At 44.6% G+C, this 20,107-nt stretch overlaps 1 protein-coding gene and 1 pseudogene across 3 annotated transcripts in view; one reads left to right on the forward strand and one right to left on the reverse strand.

Moving 5' to 3' along the window:
• The window catches only part of LOC141784441 (uncharacterized), a 43,394-nt pseudogene extending 28,711 nt beyond the window's left edge, over positions 1-14,683 (reverse strand).
• A 1,471-nt stretch (positions 14,684-16,154) lies between these two features.
• htr2cl1 (5-hydroxytryptamine (serotonin) receptor 2C, G protein-coupled-like 1) overlaps positions 16,155-20,107 on the forward strand; it is a 200,255-nt gene continuing 196,302 nt past the window's right edge. For 2 of the 3 annotated variants that reach the window (XM_074662248.1, XM_074662247.1), the window contains exon 1: positions 16,155-16,693. The gene's annotated coding sequence lies outside the window, so the exon portion shown is untranslated. The other variant, XM_074662249.1, reaches the window with a different exon arrangement.

Genomic DNA, 20,107 nt, shown 5'->3' on the forward strand with positions numbered 1-20,107 from the left:
GGCGGAGGCTGGATCAGCGAACGCTCGAGGGTCAGTTCGCTTTAATATGTAAGCCATATTTATTGTTTTGAAAGTAGTAGTAGTGTGACGAGTTTTGGTAGTATTGTAGCAAAAGATACTATAATATTTAGACATATAAATATTTTCCGATCAAAGACGTGCTCTACAATAGAAAGACCCAGGTTGTTGAGTTTGCCTCTGAAAGAGACTTGACCCCCAGATGTACGATGTAGTGGGAGGACGCTGTCCTCAGGAGATTTAGCTGCAACACTCGCCGGCAATGAACAAGAATTTGTGCCCCCCTGCACCTGTCATAACGCCCCCCTGTTTAATTTTGTCTGACGCTGACTCTGGGTTAGCACACTGCTAAGCTGCAAAGCTAAGGTAACCCTGACTAGTCAGACAACAGTTGCCACAACTCGACTGCCATAATTGATAACATCACAACAATAGTTCATTTTGGCAGATTAGAGAATAAGATGAATGCTCGACAGCTGTTACTGTTATGTGAAGCAATTCAAAGCTAATCTTGCTAACCTGTCCAGCAGAAAGACGGCAACATCAGAGTCTGTTTTCAGCTCTGTTAAATCGCTGAGTTCCCTCCACTGTCAGAAAGCCACACCAATGTTGACCCGGGTCTTCCCTCTATTATGGTCATAGACCTTCTTTTTCATTTTATGCTCTTCTGTCCTTTTTCTTTTGGGCTGTTTTTCAGCCATTGCTACTGTTGGTATCACACTGCTTTCTTATGCTAACTGCGTACGCTACGCAACATACTACTCCCCTCCCCCCTCTGTCTGATCTGCGCATGAGTATGATCCCTGGGTGTGTGGGGGTGTACCCTGTTCTGGTGGCTCGGTTCAAGCAACAGTATTTACCTGCTGAAATTCAGAGCCAAGGCTGTGTGTTGGAACCAGATTTTTTTTTCAACATGCTGTCAGTGATGATATGTGGATGGAGAGGAGAAATACAGGGATTTTGACAAATAGTACAGATTAGACGATCGCTGACTATACCTTTAAGGCGAAGATAAAGGCTGCACCAGAGTGTTGTGTGGCGGTGGCGTGGGGCTCTGTAAAGATCACAGAGATATCCCAGTAGGTGGACTAATGCATGAGAAGCAGGCTTTGTGTTTGAACTCTGCAGGCTGAATTATGACTCACAGCAGGCTCACAGCCATCCTCCCTCAGTCTACATCCATCCCTGTCCCTGGTGGGCTCTACCCCTCTGTCCTCTGCTCTGCCTACAGACACACTTGTAATGGGGTGTCAAGGAAGCGGACGGTTTCACCTCCTGCCCACTCTCCATAAGGAAAAACAACAAGCAGAGGGAAGAGAACCAGAGAGGTCTGCTCCTCTATAAGGACTCTGAGTGTGGCTTCATTAAGCCAACAGCGGGACCGCTGAGTGGACGGTGAACCTGTTCTCCAGTCTGATCTGTAGGAGGCGGTGGAAAGTCCGGGTTCAGGTTCTTACCTCAAAGGTTGCCTCTGAGACTTTAGGATTCATTCAGTTTTGTGCAAGTACCAGTTAACCCTTGAAACGAGGACTTACCGGAAGATAGAAGTAGTTTTCTTCTGTTTTGACTGTACAGATAAAAAATTTGAGTATAAAAAAAGTAGTGATATATTTAGATTTAAATATGAAAAAAATTGGGAAATAATATAAGGTAAACAAGAAAAAAACATCCATACACAGCAGTTACTGCAGGTATCTGTCGCAGCAAACACAACCCTGGGTTTTTAATTCCAGTCCAGGGCTTCGAGGCATCTGCTGCCCAAAGCTATACCATTGTGGCTGCCAGCGAAGGTGGAGGAGACGGACCCAACCTGTGCTGTCTTCTGGCCTGGCGTCAATCTCCCAGCCAGCTCACTCAGCTCAGCTCTGGGGGATATGCTCCTGCGTCAGATGACAGTTCAATGTTTATAACATATAACACGGGACAATAACTAAACTTAAAGGGATAGTTCAGGTTTTTTGACATGAACCTGTATGGCATCCTCATCTTTAGTTATGTACATCAGCGCTGTCTTACCCCTGTCAGCGTCCTGTGACCTGAGATCTGGTGCGGTTTTGGTCCAGACAAAAGTAGTCCGGCAACATGGCTGGGGGCATTGGGTCATGAAAATTAAGTGTTTTTCCTCTCAAACAATTTGTGTTCAAAAGAGTGATAAATTTGCATCACAAAACTGCAAACTGGAAAAAGTCAGACTCCGTTATCGCTTGGCAGTACTTTCTGGTGCGTATCACTGCGCCGCGCGATGTATCCAGCTGACCGGCGTGCATTGTCACCGTCATTACAACTTAAAAAAGTTAACGATAACATGTCTGACTACGACCCTGATGAAGATGACATTACATTTAGCACAGAGCCAAGGGGATTTATTTATGAACCTGAATATACTGATGCTGAAATTCGTCAGATGGAGTTAGAACGGGTGGAGAGAGACGATCACAGTCATGTCGCTCCTGGAGCCACAGCTGGAGCCGTGAAAGACAGAGTGACAGGCAAACGGTGGTGCACTTGTCAGAAGTGTGCAGCAGAGTCCTGCACAGGGTCTGGTACCCACAAAAACAGCTGATTTGTGGGTAGTTTTTAAAACCTTTTTTTCTCCCGGTTTAGATCTGGGTGAAAAAAATAACATGCGGGTCGGGTCGTGGGTTTTACTTTGACACGTCAAAATTAATATAAAATAATAATAAATACAATAAAATAAAAACGTAATATGTAAGCTGGTTGTAAGGCTGTGACCATTTAGATTCTGGCTTTAAATCCGTAACATGGTGGAAGGCTGAGCCATGCTATCCAGTTCTTATAATACATCCATGGTTGTGACATGATCACGGCTCGTACCTGCTGAGCGTCGCTTAAGTCTGGACAGAAAGTAAGTCTACTATTACACATGTAAAGGTCCTTTAAGAGATTAAAAGTTTAAAAGCATTAAACGTAAAAACAAGTGATTTTACAGTTGTATGTGAGAAGATCACAGAGGGTTGATGATGGCTCCAGCTGTGGCTCCAGGAGCGACATGACTGTGCTCATCTCTCTCTCTACCCGTTCTAACTCCATCTGACGAATTTCAGCGTCAGTTTATTCGGGTTCATAAATAAATCCCCTTGGCTCCGTGCTAAATGTAATGTCATCTTCATCAGGGTTGTAGTCAGACATGTTGTCATTAACTTTTTTAAGTTGTAATGACGGTGACAACGCGCGCCGGTCAGCTAGATGCATCTCGCGCCGCAGTGATACGCACCAGAAAGTACTGCCAAGCGATAACGGAGTCTGACTTTTTCCAGTTTGCAGTTTTGTGATGCAAATTTATCACTCTTTTGAACACAAATTGTTTGAGAGGAAAAACACTTTATTTTCATGACCCAATGACCCCAGCCATGTTGCCGGACTACTTTTGTCTGGACCAAAACCGCACCAGATCTCAGGTCACAGGACACTGACAGGGGTAAGACAGCGCTGATGTATATAACTATAAATGAGGGTTCCATACAGGTTCATGTCAAAAAACCTGAACTATCCCTGTAACAGTAATGGGATCAGGAAGGCGAGACAGTCTCTCATACAACACACCACAGCACTCCTCACTGTACTAACATTTCTCCTCGCACACCTGCAGGGCTCTGCTCACCAAGCCAGCGGCTTCCCCGTCATCGGCTGGTCCTCCAGACAGGAAGGCCTGGCCCCTCCTTTCCAGCTGGACAGCCATGCCACACAACCTAACAGGGACTGTGTTGACGTTACACCTTCAACAATGACATTAAAGAAGGGGTATTGTGTTGTTTAAGTCTGCATTTTGTCCCTCTGGTGCCCCTGTAGCAAATTTATATAATTTACAGCACAAAAAAATATGTGTTTTTCCTTCCCATTTTAGAAAACCTTTATTTCAGGCTCTGTCTGAAACACTTGGTCTGATCTCATCCTGCAAATCTTGTTGAGCAGCTTTTGTTTGATTTCAGCCATGCTATTGGCTCTTTAAGGCTCCCTACTCCACAAACTCCCTTCTTTCTGATTGGCCAGCCCTCTGGAGGCCTAAAGGGGGTGGATATGTGGGTGTAGACCTTGGTGTTTAAGGCCTACCAGGCAAGCCTTGGTATCAAAGACTCATGAGGTGGTCTGGTTTTCAGTTGAGAAAGGGTTCTAGTTGGTGTTCATATTGTTTATGTATCAGCAAGAATCAAGCAGATATAGAACTGCAGTACGCAAAGTGCCCATTTTCTTAAACATTCTCTTCAAGGCTCCCTGCTCCACTAACCCTCTTTGCTCTGATTGGCCAGAGTATGTTAAAGGCATACATTGGTGACTGAGACCCAGTGCAAACATCCTTACCTGGTGAAGGTCAGATGGTCTTTGCTAAAGCAGAGCGCTTTGATCAGTTCACAGACAGATTCAGAGATTTCTCCAACATCTGAATAAGTAAAGGTTTGAGAATCTGCACACGCTCAGTCTGAACATCCAGCATTGGTACTTTATATCCATGTTTAAAATAAGAGGCACTGGACACCCCCTCTCTAACCTCAGGACAGACAGAAGTAAACATTCAAATACCAAATTCCTCTAAATGCTGCACCAGCTCTCCATGAGACCTGATGACAGGGTCAGGCCTGGTTTAAACCAGTGGTGGAAATTAATGATCCATCAGGGCTTCACACGCTCTCGGTGGCCAGAGTGAGCACATGCATCAGCGTTATTAACATGGACATGTGCATGCTTAACCCGCTTTCTCATGTGTGATATATTACGGCTGTAAATATTGATTGGACACCGTATATCTCTGATGATCTGATTGCTTTTTAATTCAATCCAAGCAGTCAGTCATGTAGCTGTCTCTGTCTGGTTATAGCTTTACATATCAGCAGCAGTTCTCTGAGTAATGGATTCCATACCATAAATTATTCCTCATAATGTTCTAAGAGCCATCATTCCTTTTTTCCAGCTGTTATGGGATTATTGGGCCTTTATGAGCTTTTATAACTTTAACAATGTCCCCTGTCTTGGTAAAAGTCTTATTTCATTGGCGTTTCAACCAGAGTTAAGTTCTAAAAATAAAACAGATGGTGCCCTCAACGATATGAGTGTCACTCAGGGCAGGCGTGGCCATCCTGTCCTCAGAAAAGGGACAGACAGAGATAATCATTGCGATCACTCGGGGTCCACGGGGAAATCAAACTGATCACAGATGTGGGCTTAAGTGGGCCGTGCTGCTCTGCTGATGATTGAGATGCAACTGATTGATTTGTAGCAAGGCCACACAGGTCACAGGTGTAAACAAGAAAAAAAAAAAAAAAACATCTGCTCCTTTTTTGTTGTTGATGTTGTTGGTTTTATTTTGACTTGTTATTGTTCAACAGTTCACACGTTTGTGCTGAGCTGTGTGTTAAATTCTGCCTGATCGAGTCTCAGAGAGAAACCATACAACGCTGCAACGCACCACCCGCCTCAGACAGAACTGGTAAAGAGGGGAATTCCACTACAGGCTGATAGTGTGTGTGTGAGTGAGTGTGTGTACCATAATGAAATGTAACGGGATAAACAGTGGAACCAAAGCAGCTTGACAGAGGGGTTAAGATGTTGGGATTAAGGGAGGGGAACTGTGTCAGTGCACAGGGAGAGATGTGGAGGGGAGGCGGGCTGAACGGGGAGAGGGAGAGAATCCTGTCCCTGACATCAAAGTGTGTGTAAGGAGTCACTGCTTTAAAGTAAATAATTCAAGTTAAAGAAATGAGAGGCTCATTTGTATTTAGGTTTATGATTCCACAGCTATTATCCACATGTGTTCTTGTGGGGACATTCAGCCAGTTTCCTTTACTTACAAGTTGTTTGATAACTCAACTACCTGCATGTAAAGCTATGATTTCACATCATTTTTAGCATCAGTGTGAGCATTAAAGCTGCTGTCACTCATGACCAACATGAAGTATAGAGTTTTCTCGCCTGGAGAGGTGTCACAAATCTTGCATCCCTGTATTCCTTTGCCACTGGGAGAAGGTCAGCACCAACCTTTTATTTCATTTATCTATTTATCATTAATGACATATATTTTAAAAGTGTGACAATTCTTTGTAAATTGTATTCAAAGCGACCAAACCACAGTAATCTTCTTATCCTTGTAGGGGCATGTTTGTATTTTTTGGGGACTTTATTCACTGCTGTGTTTTGATTTTCCCCCATTATGTTTTATGTTTTAAAACATTAGCCCTTGATCACCCAGGTATAGTTTTTAGTTATTTTGTGCTAAAAGGGTCAAAGGTCATGCCTGTCAAGCTTCTCTTCTCTTTTTCTTTTTCACATTTTTTCTCTTTTCCAAATAGTTGAAGTTTTATGGTAATGAGAACAGCTTGCACCAGTTATTGCCTGTGATTGGAACGTTGCTGCACACGGATCCCTACAAATTACCATAATACCCAGAATATCACTGTAAAGCTCATATTTTCTTCTTAAAGGAGCCATTAATTTTTTTCTGTTCTTTTTACAAGCCCAAATACTTCAGGAGTTCCTGTAATATAAAGAGCATTTGTAAAATTATGTTCAAAGAGTAAATACCCTGTACCTGTCCGGCCATGATGCAAACGAGACCATTAAGAGGGCTTCACACCGCTGCGCGGCAACACGCCGCCTCCAGTCATTTAAATGAGGGTCGGGCGGCAGGCAGCAAGCGGTTTTGGCTGCGGCAGTAGGACCCAGAAGTGGTTGCCACCCTCGTGCACGCGCACTGATTTTCCTCTGCCGCCCGGAGTCCAGTGTGTTGAACTTTCTGGGCAGCCGCCTGGGAACAGCCAATCACATCGAAGGAAAAAGAAAACCTGGAAATAGCAGGCTTCACGGAGCAGAACGAGCAATGGAGGAGCTAATACTGCTAGTATCTGAATATCCAGAGCTCTACAATAATAATAAAATCTTTCATATGCACATTATAGAGTAAACAGAAACTATAAGGTACTACTAGGGGGTAGTGTTTTTGAGGAGGGAGTGTTATGAAGGACTTTTGGGCAGGCTCTGCTGTAAGGTTCGCCAAATTGCCTCTACGTCACTGCCGCCTGTTGCCCCATGCTCATGCCGCGGCGGCAGGAGCCGCTCTGAAAAATGCTCTGCATTTCAGGGGCCTCTGCAGGCAGAGAAGCGGTTTTTCGGGGCGGTTACCGTGCGGCGGTGTGAAGGGCGCTTTAGTCCTAATGTACTGTTATGGAACCATCGGTTTAGCAGCAGCATTAGCCGCATGCACGACTGCAAATAATCAGCCAGTTAACTAACTACACCATGAAAAAGACTCAGGAGTGGATTATGCCATAATTAAGGGGAACCTCTGGGAAAACCCCATCAAACAAATTTTAACGGTGGATAATTACCACTCACAAACAGCAATAAACCTGGGGAAGGGTAAAGGTGTGACTGAGAGAAGATAAAAAAAAACAAAAAAAAAACAAAAACATTTTTCAGCTTCTCCAATGGAGATTTTATCACAAGAATACACAAACAGCTGTGATCAGTGATTCAATCAGGTAAACAAAGAGAAAGAGAAAGTTTGGCGATCTTGAACAGAGTAAATGTGTGTGGTGTTTCCCAAGCGTACAGTAGAAAACCTCAGTAATAAAATCAGTAATATGAAAGCTGCTTTGGGGAACAAGCGCTACAGCAGTGCTCCAGTATCTCAATGAATAGGTCTTAAAGCAGTTTATAAACTCCAACTTTTGACCACACACATCTTGGAAGGACCCAGACGTATAAAAGCAAAGAGCAAATCAAACTTGTAAAAGTGACGGCAGTGAGCCTTGCAGGTTTGAGACATTGATTGTCTCCCTTATCTCATCTGTTTACAGAGGAACTGTCGTGTCTCCTAGATCTAAATTTGCTGTATGCCTACACATCGTCAGTCTTCCCAAAGGATTGTGCACTGTCTTTGCATATTTCATCTTAAACGGTAACACATCCCTCAATGTCTGCCTTTAAACAGCTGAACAGGTGCTGTAATCCTGCCGCCAGTGCCTGTAATGGTGGGGTACACCTCTGTTAGATTTAGCGCTTTTTTGGGCCTTTAACCTGGCTCATGCATACCACTTATCATATTTTTTTTTGCCATTAGTACAAACAATTCGTTTTCCCCGCTAATGGCTGGTGTCCTCGACTCCAACCCATGATTTTCAGTTAGGTACTCATGAGCATCATGTGACATCACTATTTAAAGATATAAACGTGAGAGTTTTGTCGCCCCTAGAGGAACAAAACTTCTGCATTCTTTTCCACATAAAGACTCTTATGTCATTGCATAAAAAGTACACTCAGTAATACTCAGAATAAAAGCATCAACACATTAAGGCTTTGGTACTGCACATGCTTGCTTGCTATAAGCTTATCATGACTTACAAGCTTACTTCCCAAGAGTCATTATTAATAATATAATTAGCACTTCAGCTATTACTGCTATAGAAAGTATTCAGTGTTTTAACTGTTATTCATATTTAATTAAATAATATGAAGCAAAAACAACATTCCGCAACAACATGCTCTGAAGCCTGTTCATTCAACTGTAAAAATGACTTCTTGAACTGCGCTAGGCTCCGATTAGCATTGCTATTGCCAAACTACTGCTCTTGTATGTGGTCAAATCATGGACCGAGAATAAATTCTCCTTGACCAAACTTCGGAAAAATACACCTTTACATGGAAAAAAAGTGAAGATTTTGGAAAACTCTGGTTTTTATGGTTTCGTGTGGACGCCGGTAAATGGAGTTTTCTCCTACCTGTCACAGAGAACTTTCTCTGTTACTGTCAATCCCCACACCTCTTCAAATTCCCCTCTAGCTTGTGGAGTCCCTCAAGGCTCAGTCCTTGGCCCAATACTTTTTTTCCCTATACCTGCTCCCACTAAGCCACCAAGTCAACAGTTTTAAAAATGTGTCTTACCATTGTTATCCAGATGATATCCAGCTACATATATCCTTTTCACCCAATGATCTTTGTCAAGTGTCAACCCTGCTCAGTTGTTTAAGTGCTGTTAGAGACTGGATGTCAGATAATTCATTACAACTAAACTCTGAGAAAACAGAAGTCCTCGTCTTAGTCCCAGACATACTTCAGAAACTGTCCACTTTTACAAAACCAACTCTTTGCAATCTTGGTGTTTCTTTCAGCCACTCACTCTCTCTAGATCATCACGTCAACAACCTGGTCCGTTCTTGTTTTCTTCATCTCAGAAATATTGCAGAACTCAGACACATTGTTTCTATAGCTCAAATGGAGATGGTTATTCACGCATTCATTTCTTCCCGTTTAGACTACTGTAACTCACTTTTCACCTGTCTCAGTAAAACATCCATAAACCGTCTACAATTAGTACAAAATGCTGCAGCCAGACTACTTACCAGGTCTCCGAAAAGGTCACACATCACACCAATTCTGTTTTCACTCCACTGGCTTCCCTTACATTTCAGAATACATTTTAAAATACTACTGCTCACTTTCAAAGCCCTCCATGGTCAGGCTCCAGCATACATCTCAGAACTTTTAACTCACTACATTCCAGGTAGGCCTCTTCGGTCCACTGAGCAAAACCTGTTGTTTATCCCACACTCCAGATTAAAAACTAAAGGTGACCGTGCTTTTAGTGTCATGGCTCCTGCTCTGTGGAACTCGCTCCCCTTGGTTTTAAGATTGTCTGAAACTGTTGATTCTTTTAAAAAACAACTGAAGACCTATTTGTTTGGTCTGGCCTTTACGTAATATGTCTTGTGTGCTGTGTTTTCTTTTATTGTACCAATTGCTTGTATTGTTTTTATAATTGCTTGTATTGTTTTTATTTGTTTTTATTTGTTTTGTGAAGCACTTTGTGACTTTGCTGTTCTTGAAAGGTGCTAAATAAATAAAATTATTATTATTATTATTATTATTATTATTATTATTATTATTATTATTATTATTATTATTATTATTATTATTTTCGGTTCTCAAACGTCACCGCTGAATGACGGGGGCTCATTCTGATGTGCTGGCATGGCCACACTACATTTGGCAGCAGTATTCCTTGATCGCAACCTTAGATGTGTCATCATTCCTGCTGAACCAGAGCCGACAATCATCCCTTCAGTCCAGATTTCACTGCTTAATATGTTATGATGCAGTTCCTCCGCGTGTTCAAATGGTTTGTATTACAGACAGATACTGTCGGGTATCACCCGCATAAAGGTGGAAACTAGTTGGAGATGATATGTCCCAGGGGTAACGTATAAAGAGAGAGGGTGAGTGGCCGACCCTGGGGAACCCCACAGGTCAACTTTACTTGAGATAACTGTGAGCTGCCACTAGCCACGCTAACAGATCTGTCAAATAAATATGAATGTAACCAGTTTGAAACAAACACACTAAGCCAGTGTTCTAGTCATTCCAGTAAAATAAAATGATCAGCAGTATCAAAGGCAGCACTGAAATCTAAAATACTAGAAGAGATCATGGATCTTGGAAAACAAAAGAAAACGTCCAAATTCACTAAAACCTTACCTAAAATATATACATCTACCATAAACCTTTAAAGAAGTTACTTTAGCTCTGTTTAACAGCTTTCATCAGGTGTCGCAGTGAAAGCTAACACTTTATTCAAGCTTCACTGGCTCTAGCTTCCTTAAATTTCTCTAACTGATGGTTGTTGGTTTGTTTGGTACCAAAAGCAGCCAGCTTTAGCGCTTAAAGAAACAAAAGTAGCTCTGAGCACAGCCTCCGCAGAATAAGAAGTTTGTGAGTCTGACTTCCAGCCCGTGCTCTTGCTTTCTCTCCCCTCCACTGCCTCTCCTCCTCCTGTGCAAATGTGTCTGCATCTGCCATCTGACCTCTGCAGTTCATCCAGAATGCAGCAGCCTGGCTGCTTTTCAATTTACCCGACGTCTCCCACACAACAGCACTCCTCCACATCCTGCACGGCTCCAGGTGGCTGCTCAAGTTCCTATTCAGGCCATCGGTGCTCACTGAGTGCAATACAAATGACTCACAGTCAGCCGTCATCCAGGGGATGGTCAGAAGGTACAAACTAAGATGTCGCAACCACTTGCAGATTGAAATCTTACATCTCTGGACTCTGCTGTGAAATCAAACCGTGTCATCAGTTTTAATTAAAGATGTGAAGTTGTTAGTCTTATTCAACAGGCTTCGTGAACTCACCTGACCCTGTAGTTTAATGTTGTATCCACTCACTTAAATGCACCTCAATGTCACTTTTGACAAAGGAGGGAGGCTATAGAGGTAAAAATTAATTACATCTGGTCTTCCACATGCTCACAGTCCTTGGTAGACGTCTAATCAGGCAAACTAAGTGAAAACACCTGCTGTGTGATGCATTATGTGTTTGTCCTTTCAGACTAAGGTCATCTAAGCCTTCCAATCAATTAAACCACATCGCTGCCACAAAAGCTCCTGATAAATGACTGCAACTTTTCCAAACTCAGTGTTTCTGTGGGCTGATCCTGCACATCTGCACATCCCACGTTGATGAAGGTGAGCGCAGATATGCAGCGCCACCAGTAAAGTCTGAATCAGGAAACTTGTGCTTTTAGCTTTGCATCGTTCAGGGTTCAAAGTGAAAAAGGAGACAGAGCTAACTCCGGCCTGTGCGGTGTCAGAGTGAGGTACACTCATTGTCTCTTCTGTCACCCCCTTTTAAGGACAGAGTTTAGGGATCCATTTTTAACCAGCCACCACAGAGGGTAGACCCATCACAGGAAGTGACGTATGACAAACAGGTGTCTGTGGGGCAGACTCTGCGTTGCTCAGTTGGAGTTTCCACTTAAAGCGTTGCTTGAAAACCAAAATAAGGGTCTGATACTGCTAAAAGGGTACAGAGATATAAAATCATATAATAAGTCTAACTTGGGAAGAAAACGTGCAGAAAAAAATTATCTACAGGGAATATTTACAACCAATGTACACATATAAATTGAAAAAATTTTTTTACAAGAATCGGACAAAGAGAGAGCTGCTGCAAGAGGCAGCCTTAGCCAACAGGGCGGCCCCTAGCATAACCAGGAACTTCCTGAAGTTCAACTGCAGTATAACAGAGGCCCTGCTCATGGGCTCCAAATCTACCCTCACCAGATCAGGTCTCCCCACCAAACTCATCAACAGACAACCATTTTGAACTCGGCCGCCCGCATCATCACTCACACTAAATCATTGGACCACACCACCCCTGTTCTCATCCAACTTCACTGGCTCCCAGTTCAATATATATATAGTATCCAATACAAGAACCTTCTCTTCACCCACAAAGTTCTCCATAACCTAGCCCCTTCCTACCCCTGCAACCTTCTTCATGAATACATTCCCTCCCACACCCCCAGCTCAACCTCTGCTGGACTACTTGCAATCCCCACTTCACGCCTCACTACCATGGGTCCCTGAGCCCAGACTCTGGAGCAGCTTCGGAGAGATCTCCACCGAAGTAGAGTTGAGCCGATTATCTTGGGTGCAAAAGTGGAGTAACAGATGCAAATTTTGTATTTGGGATGGCCAGCGTCTGTGGCATCGTGTCCGAGAAAGAGGGAGACACGGATTTAGCAGAGACCACAGAGGAGACCCGTAAAGTGCATTTTTATCATTTTATTAAATGTGTACATGACATATTCCATCAGACTTGTGAAAAGGTAACTTGTGTTGTGTCCTCCTTAGTCTCGTTACAGTTGCAACCGGTGGGTGAGGAGGAGGTTCCGGGCACGGCAAACTCAGAGGGCACAGCGGGCATGGAGGGCTCAGCAGGCATGGTGGGCACGGCGTGCAGCGTGGCTGAAGGCCTGGGTGAAGGCCTGGCTGTCCCCAGCTCCAGTGCATCCCGAGCGCATGGCGCATTTGGAAGTGGCTGTGTCCTGACCGATGTGGTCCTGAAAACACAAAGGGACACAATCAGGGCGATCAATGAAGTCAGAGACGAGCTCCAAATGATTCGCACAGTAATGAACAACATGTGTGATGCCATGTCTGACATTGCCAGCTATATTAAAGATCTTGTTAAAAAATGAAACTTACTTGCTGTCTTATTGCAAACGCAGCATGACACCTTCACGAAGCCTTGCTCCTTGTTGAAACTCCTCATGTTGGGGAGGTGGTTGTGGTTCAGGGTCCTCATGGTGCAGGGGATGGAGGCCAGGTGGGAGGGGAATGCCATTTCTCAGTGCCACGTTGTGCAGAACTCCACAAGCCCTAATAATTTTACGAACTTTTGTAGAGTGATTGAGCAGTCTGCCCCCCAAAGCATCCAAACACCTCCACCGACTTTTGAGGAGGCCGATGGCTCGCTCCACACAGGAGCGCACACGAGAGTGGGCCACATTAAGGCGCACCTCCTCTGCGCTCTGTGAAAGGGGTGAGGAGCCAGCGCCTTAGGGGGTGGCCACTATCATATGAAGAATAAAAAGTTTAAAAAGAATGATCAAACATCAGGCTTTAATAGTCAGAATTTCTGCAGTGGTGTTTGTTCTTACTGAGGAGCCAGCTATCACCTTCAGCACCTGCCTGCAATCTGTTCCCTACACTGCTGTGCGTCAGAATGAATGAGTCGTGCGTTGACCATAGACTGTATAAAACATGGACGTAGTCTCGCTGATGTCACCCGTCTGTTTCTGAAACAGAAAATGAAGCACATCAGCTACAGCGGCCATATTGGTAGTGGCAAGGGCTTCGCCTACAGCCATAATGCGCCGTCACGTGACCCTCAGCTGTGCCTCTTACTGGGGGAGCTCACGATCTTAATATCCTCTGAATGGCCACGTTAGAGAAAAATCACCCCCTGTACAGTGGGTGCTGGTAGTAAAATTAACGACTTAGACAGGAGACGTTTTTTGAACCAGGCTGTAAATAGGTTAATTTCTGCTTTGAAAACAGCTTTTTTTGGCTTGGTGTGTATGTGACTTCTGCTACTTCTGGAGCCAGCCTCAAGCGAGCACTCCAGAAACAGCAGATTTTACCACTTTGGCATTGTCTCATATTCTCAGACCGGAGGTTGCCGCTCGGTGTTGACCCAGGCCACCGTGACACTAAATTTGTAAAAACCATACTTGAGGTGCAAATAATTTGTAAATTGATTGTATGCACATTTTTTCGGTTTACATAGATTAATTCATTTTCACTCGGTGCCCTTATAGCAACGTGAATGCAGTCAATTGGGCCGATGACATTTGGAAAACCGGATATTGCTGTAAATTGCCGTTTGATGTTGGTCTGTTCACCCACAGTGTAAGGAAACCAGATGAATTGACTGGTCATGTTTATATTGCCAGAATGGTTGGAATTATGTTGCTGAGGGAAGGCTGTGATATCCCAGACCTATAAGGACAATTTAACTGAATTGTATCATATAGATCAAAATGGGCGTTAGAAAGAACATGACAAATTATATATTTTAGATAACATCAAACACATACCTGTCGGCTAGTTCCCGCTGAAAGGAGCCGGTTGCCAGAAACCCCAGAGTGGTCAGCAGCTGAATAGGCACCAGGATGGCGCCATTCCGGCGGGTGGATCTTTCTAACATTGGGCCCAGTACAGCACATAGATCCAAGAGCACTGCTCGAGGGAATCTAAACGGGCTTATTAGCCAGTCATCATTATTATAGGCCAGGAAGTCCTTGTGGTCCCCAAAGACTCTCTCCACCCTGATCCTACCATTTGCGTGATCTTCCAGTAGTGCCAGCGCATTCATTGTGGCGCATTACGCACGAGTGTCACGGCACTATTTAAATGCTTATTCAGTAATTACACCAATACTAATTAATCAGCGCTTTCCATCACTCGATATCATTTGAAGATGAAAGTATGACATATGCACATTGTGCATACAGTATGGCTCACTTAAGGAACATACTTAAAGACTGCAGACTTGGTGTTTGTGATTACCCAGGTCTATTAGTCTGATATATGATGACAGTGAATATATGAGATGAATCGGGCTCCAATTCACCACCTCAACATGTGCCCCCACTTACCCTGTCTCCAAAATCTTCGTAATCAAGGGTCAAAATTAACGTACTGGTGTGCACATTTTCCCGCCAAGTTTTTTTTTATAAATCACAAACTTTGCCACTTTCAGGCCCCGTTTTGTGCATAAGCAAGTTTTATAAATGAGGCCCCTGGTCCCAAAAGACTGAGCCCAATATCAATACAGTTGTATAAGAGTCATTGCTACGCCTATTTAGAAGTTGAGTTAAACCAAACACCTGACATTAATTGGCCAAAAAACATGACTGACACCACTGTCTCAACCCACAGCTGGTGTCAGTTTTCAGAGAGACGTGCTATTGAAGAGTGTGTGAGTTGAATCAGAGCATGGAGCCGGGAGACTGGGTGAAAGTTTACACAAGGTCAAAGAGACGTCAGCATCAGGAGAGCAGCAATACACAGCTGGTAAACGTCACATAGCTCATTACAACAGACCACTAAACACATAATGGGGATCATACAGCAAGTAGTAAAATTGAGCTTTGGAGTGGACCAGTCATCCTGTTTGACTTTGAGTTGATCCTCTACAGAATGATTTGTAAAGTCATTTTTTTACCAGACACTCAAGCTCCCCGTCTCTGTTCATTCTCTTACTTGCTATGTACGTTGATTTTGTGATCTAGCTTGTCACAGCAGGCCTGTTCCACAGTTTTTTTTTGTTTTTTTTTATTATTATTATTATTTTTTTTTATTTTGTAGCAGTTTGTGATTGGTTGGATACCATGTTTGATCCAGTCTCTCGCAAGTTTTTTTTTTTGTTTGTTTGTTTATAATACTTGACCATTCAACAATGAGCCTTTCTTCATTCTGATTGGCTAATATGCGAGGCGAGGTGAAGTGAAGCTGGCCTCTGAGCTGACAGACTGGGCAGAGGGCATGAGACATAGTGCAATACACAACAAGCGCTTGACATGCGGGCGCTGTTTTGCTCCTGATTAGAGATTGTTTTTCGCTGTCCGCCACCTGCTGGACAGAATAAGCACCTGCCCCCTGAGGATCTGACAGAAATGTAAAACAAAATGGAATGGCATTTCTTTGTCCACTGCAGCAGCTGCATCTCCATCCTCAGGTGACACCAGGATCCAGCTGCAGGACTAAATCTCTATAAAACAGACTTAATCCGGAATATCTCCCTGGCTGCTGCTGCGCTGCACGGAGGCTTCACAGTCCAACATTGGCTCGGCGTGTTTGCATCGCAGAGCGTCACAGAATGGGGGGACGGAAGTCAACTCGTGGTTGATGAAGCGCGTCGGAGTCTGCAGCAGTCTCTCTCTCTCGCTCTCTCTCTCATTGAGGAAAACGCCGCCTCCTCTGCGCTCCGATCTCCGCTGTGAAAACTTTCCCTACAGGAGCCCACACCAGCTCACACTCGTCTGTTCCCTGCTCTCCATCACGGACTCTGTCTCACATTTTCACCCTGTCGGGTCATGACGCGCCCGGCTGCAGCTCAGACCGAAAATGGACCACCGAGCGCGTCTGCTGCGTCCGCGCTTCATCTCAAAGCGTCACAAAGCCTGGCTCCAGTTGGACTAAACGCGCAGGGACTCTGAGAGTCCGTTTCCTCTTCTTCTTCTTTAGTGCACGGCTGTGCGTGCCTCCACTAAGAAGACGGAACACGAGCCGGAGTCGACGTGGACGCTACGAATGAACAATGACAGGAAGGATGTTGCTTTAAAACAGGAGGGACGTCTCTGACTCCTGGCTGTCTTCACTGGTAAGTCGTAAAATGTGAATGTTTGGTCCATCCTGGCACGGGTGCGCAGTGGATGGAGGTCTTGTTGCAGCTGGAGCAAATGAGAGTGGAAGTTTGAGCCAAACCTGACGCTTTGGTACATTTGGATGAACATGTAAGTCAAGTTTTTGGAGAGTCAAACGAGGATAGGATGCTCTGGGAGAAAAGTAGCAGTGCGTATATGTGTGTGTAACATCCTCTTAATGTGCAGGTTGTGTGTGATTTCTGGGGATGGAGCATCTGAGTGTCTTTGGAAACGCGTTTTACGCATTCTCGCGTCCGTTTAAAAACATCACAGTGAAGTGATTCCCTGCAGTTTGAGCTTCAAATCCGGCTCTCTTGCTCTAAACTGAACGCCATAATTGCTCATAATCTTTTTCATGTGCTGACAGTTTCCTCTGGTGGAGAATAAACCGTGCACTGTGAGGAGGAAAAAGGGTTTTTCGTCATTCTGAGGATGAAAGGATGACTTCATGTGTTCATATTCGTAAAAGAGGCAGTGGATGTTTCAGAGAGCGTGCTCAGCTTTGCTTTTCCTCCATGTGTGCTGCTTTCATTTAGAGAGGGTGTGGCTGCTTCGCGCTGCATCAAACTGTGAATTAAATCATCTGTGTGTGTGTGTGTGTGTGTGTGTGTGTGTGTGTGTGTGTGTGTGTGTGTGTGTGTGTATGTGTGTGTGAAAGCGCGCATCCCTGTGAGTGTGTGTTCAGTAATCCACCTGTCCACAGGCGTTGGGGGGTGGGGGATTAAAGCGTGTGGGACATTTTTGGGACCTGCAGCAGTCAGAGCATCAGCTCACACATGAAGGCTGAGCCACAAGTGCAACATTTGGCGGAGGCGGGTATCCAAAGCGCATGAATGAGCCTTGAGTGTGGGTATTTTTAGTATTCAAGGCTGGCTGGTCCTGCTGATGGGATGTCAAACTGTGACATGTGTCAGCTAGGAGGCTCTGTGGAGGAGCAATTAGTGTTTTCAGTGCTCAAAGTGTTGCAGGAACATGTGTGAAGTCAGTGGTGTGCACAGAGGGGGGCAGGGGGTGGCCCAACTATTGAAAAGCACTGAAGTGCCCGCTTGGAAGCAGAAACACGTGCTAAACAGCCTGCTTTGGGCCAAAATGTGTGCTTAAAGTGATACTCCGGGATGGAACAAGTTGGGTCCTGTCACAAGGTTTAGGTAAACGTCACATAGCTCATTACAACAGACCACTAAACACACTTCACACTAAAACACCGCTAAATAAGGCTCTAGTTCTCATCGTGTCGTAAAACGGCGCTACCTCGCTGCAGAGCCACAGCTGGCTACGAGGCGCTCGCTGCTTAGTGTATCAGTCTGCGCACGGCGTGCCAGATGTAAACAAACGCAGGTAGTCTGCCAGGACGAAGAGACACGATGAGAACTAGAGCCTTATTTAGCGGTGTTTTTGTGTGAAAGTAACGCGCTGAAAATTCTCGAAATAAAGCGTGAATACAGACCAATATCCGATTTTTTTGCTGGGAGTCCGTTTATTTGTGTTTTTGGTTAAGTAAAATATGGCCCTGTCTGAGTGCAGAGGAAACCCGCAGAGGAGCAGGGAGGGGGTGTTTGGTGTGAACGCTCTGGGCTTCTGCTGCACAAAAACACTGCTGTAGGGGTAATTTCTGCCCTAAACCTTGTGATAGGACCCAACTTGTTCCATCCCGGAGTATCACTCTAAGTGCCTTATTTGCGGCCAAAACTCCACTTAATTGTGCTCATTGAGCCAAAAATTAGCCCGAAAGAATCATTTTTAGAGCCAAAACATATGATAAATTGTCCTCTTGGAAGCAAAAAGCCCTCTACAGTCCATCTTTGGAACAAAAAAAATGTGCTTAAGTGCCCTCTTTGGAGCCTTAATATGGCACTATAGTGACCTTTAGGAACCAAATGTGTGCTTAAGTGCCTTCTTTGGAGCTTAAATTTGTGCTACAGTGCCCACTTGGCACTTTGAATGTGCTATAGTGCCTTTCTTGGAGCCAAAACTTCGCTCTTTGGGGCCTTAACCTGATTAAGTCCCCGTTCTGGGCCAAACGCACCCTACAGTGCCCTCTTATGGGCCAAAATGATGCTTGATGTCATCTTTGCAGATAAAACAAATGTGAACTTGCCCTCTTTGGAGCCTAAATGTGTGTTAGAGTGCCCTCCAGGCACTCTAAATGTGATTTAGTGCCCTCTTTGGAGCCCAAAACGTGCACTAAATGCACCAAACTGCCCTCTTGGGGGGCAAGAATGCACTGAACATGCCTTGTTTTTTTCACCACATCTTTCAAAAACTCTGTGCACGCCACTGTGTGGTGGAGGGCTTCGGGGGAATAAAGTGAATTTATCTAAGCTTTAAAGTCCAAAACAACATGCTGATGCTTCATGTTTGGTTATTCATGATGAAAATCTCTGCCTGGTTTATTGTGCTTTCTTCAATGAACAGAAATACTGTTTGCCTCTCCCTCCCTGCATCTTTCCTCTTGTCAGCAGAGTGAATGCTCGCTTCCCACTCATCATCAAAGCCTCACCTCCCTTCTCAAAAATCCAGGTGCTCGCTCGTTGGTATTCGCAACGTGCAACTAACAATTTTACTGAATGTATTCGCTTTTTTGGGGCGCGTCTTGGGGTTTCTGCTCAGCATATAATTTCATTCATCACCAGTTTTCTATCATGCTCCAGCTCACAAAGCTGTAATCAGTGAGAAATATAAAATGATTGAACCTCAGGCTGTCTTTCTTCTCTTACTTTTCACGCCCGGGCTGTCAGATCATGTTTATGGATGAATCAATGCGAGGAAACAGATAATGGTTTCAGATCTGCACACTGTGGCTCCAGTGGCTCAGGATGTTAGATGTGTCCATAAACATGCTCGTGAACACCCTGACAAACACGTCACATCTCTGCGTCGGTTACTGTTGATCAGAGCACACCGGTGGGCTCCACTCATGGCCTCCAGCCGTGGTTGAATGAAAAACAATCCAAAGGACAGACTCGCTCCGAACGGCCACCACGCAGGAAAGAACAATAACTGTCGAGGAGGAGATTCGAGTGGCGGCATCCACAAGGAAAACTGATTTAGAGGGAGAGCCTGGTACCTCCAGGGGCCGACATGAAATGCAATTGTGTGGTGGGCGTGTGTGGAAGTGGGAAAGCATCCATATGGAGGATTCACAGTGAGTAGGGCGGTGTGGTCTGCAGCATTTTGCAATCCTCTTCTGTGAGCATTTATATATAGGCATCATGGCTTCAGGTGGCCTGGTGCACTGTGGTATGCACAGTCAGAGGAGTCAGAGGTGGATCCAGGGTCAGGTCCTGGATCATTTATGTAGTGCATTAGGACAGTGCCCCCCTCAGCCACTGGGGGGCCATATTAGTTTTGATGTTTTTGAGCCTCTGCAT

The sequence above is a fragment of the Halichoeres trimaculatus genome, unplaced genomic scaffold (assembly GCF_033239565.1).
Source record: "Halichoeres trimaculatus isolate MK-OKI-2021-1 unplaced genomic scaffold, fHalTri1.1 fHalTri1_scaffold_22, whole genome shotgun sequence".
Lineage (NCBI taxonomy): Eukaryota > Metazoa > Chordata > Actinopteri > Labriformes > Labridae > Halichoeres > Halichoeres trimaculatus.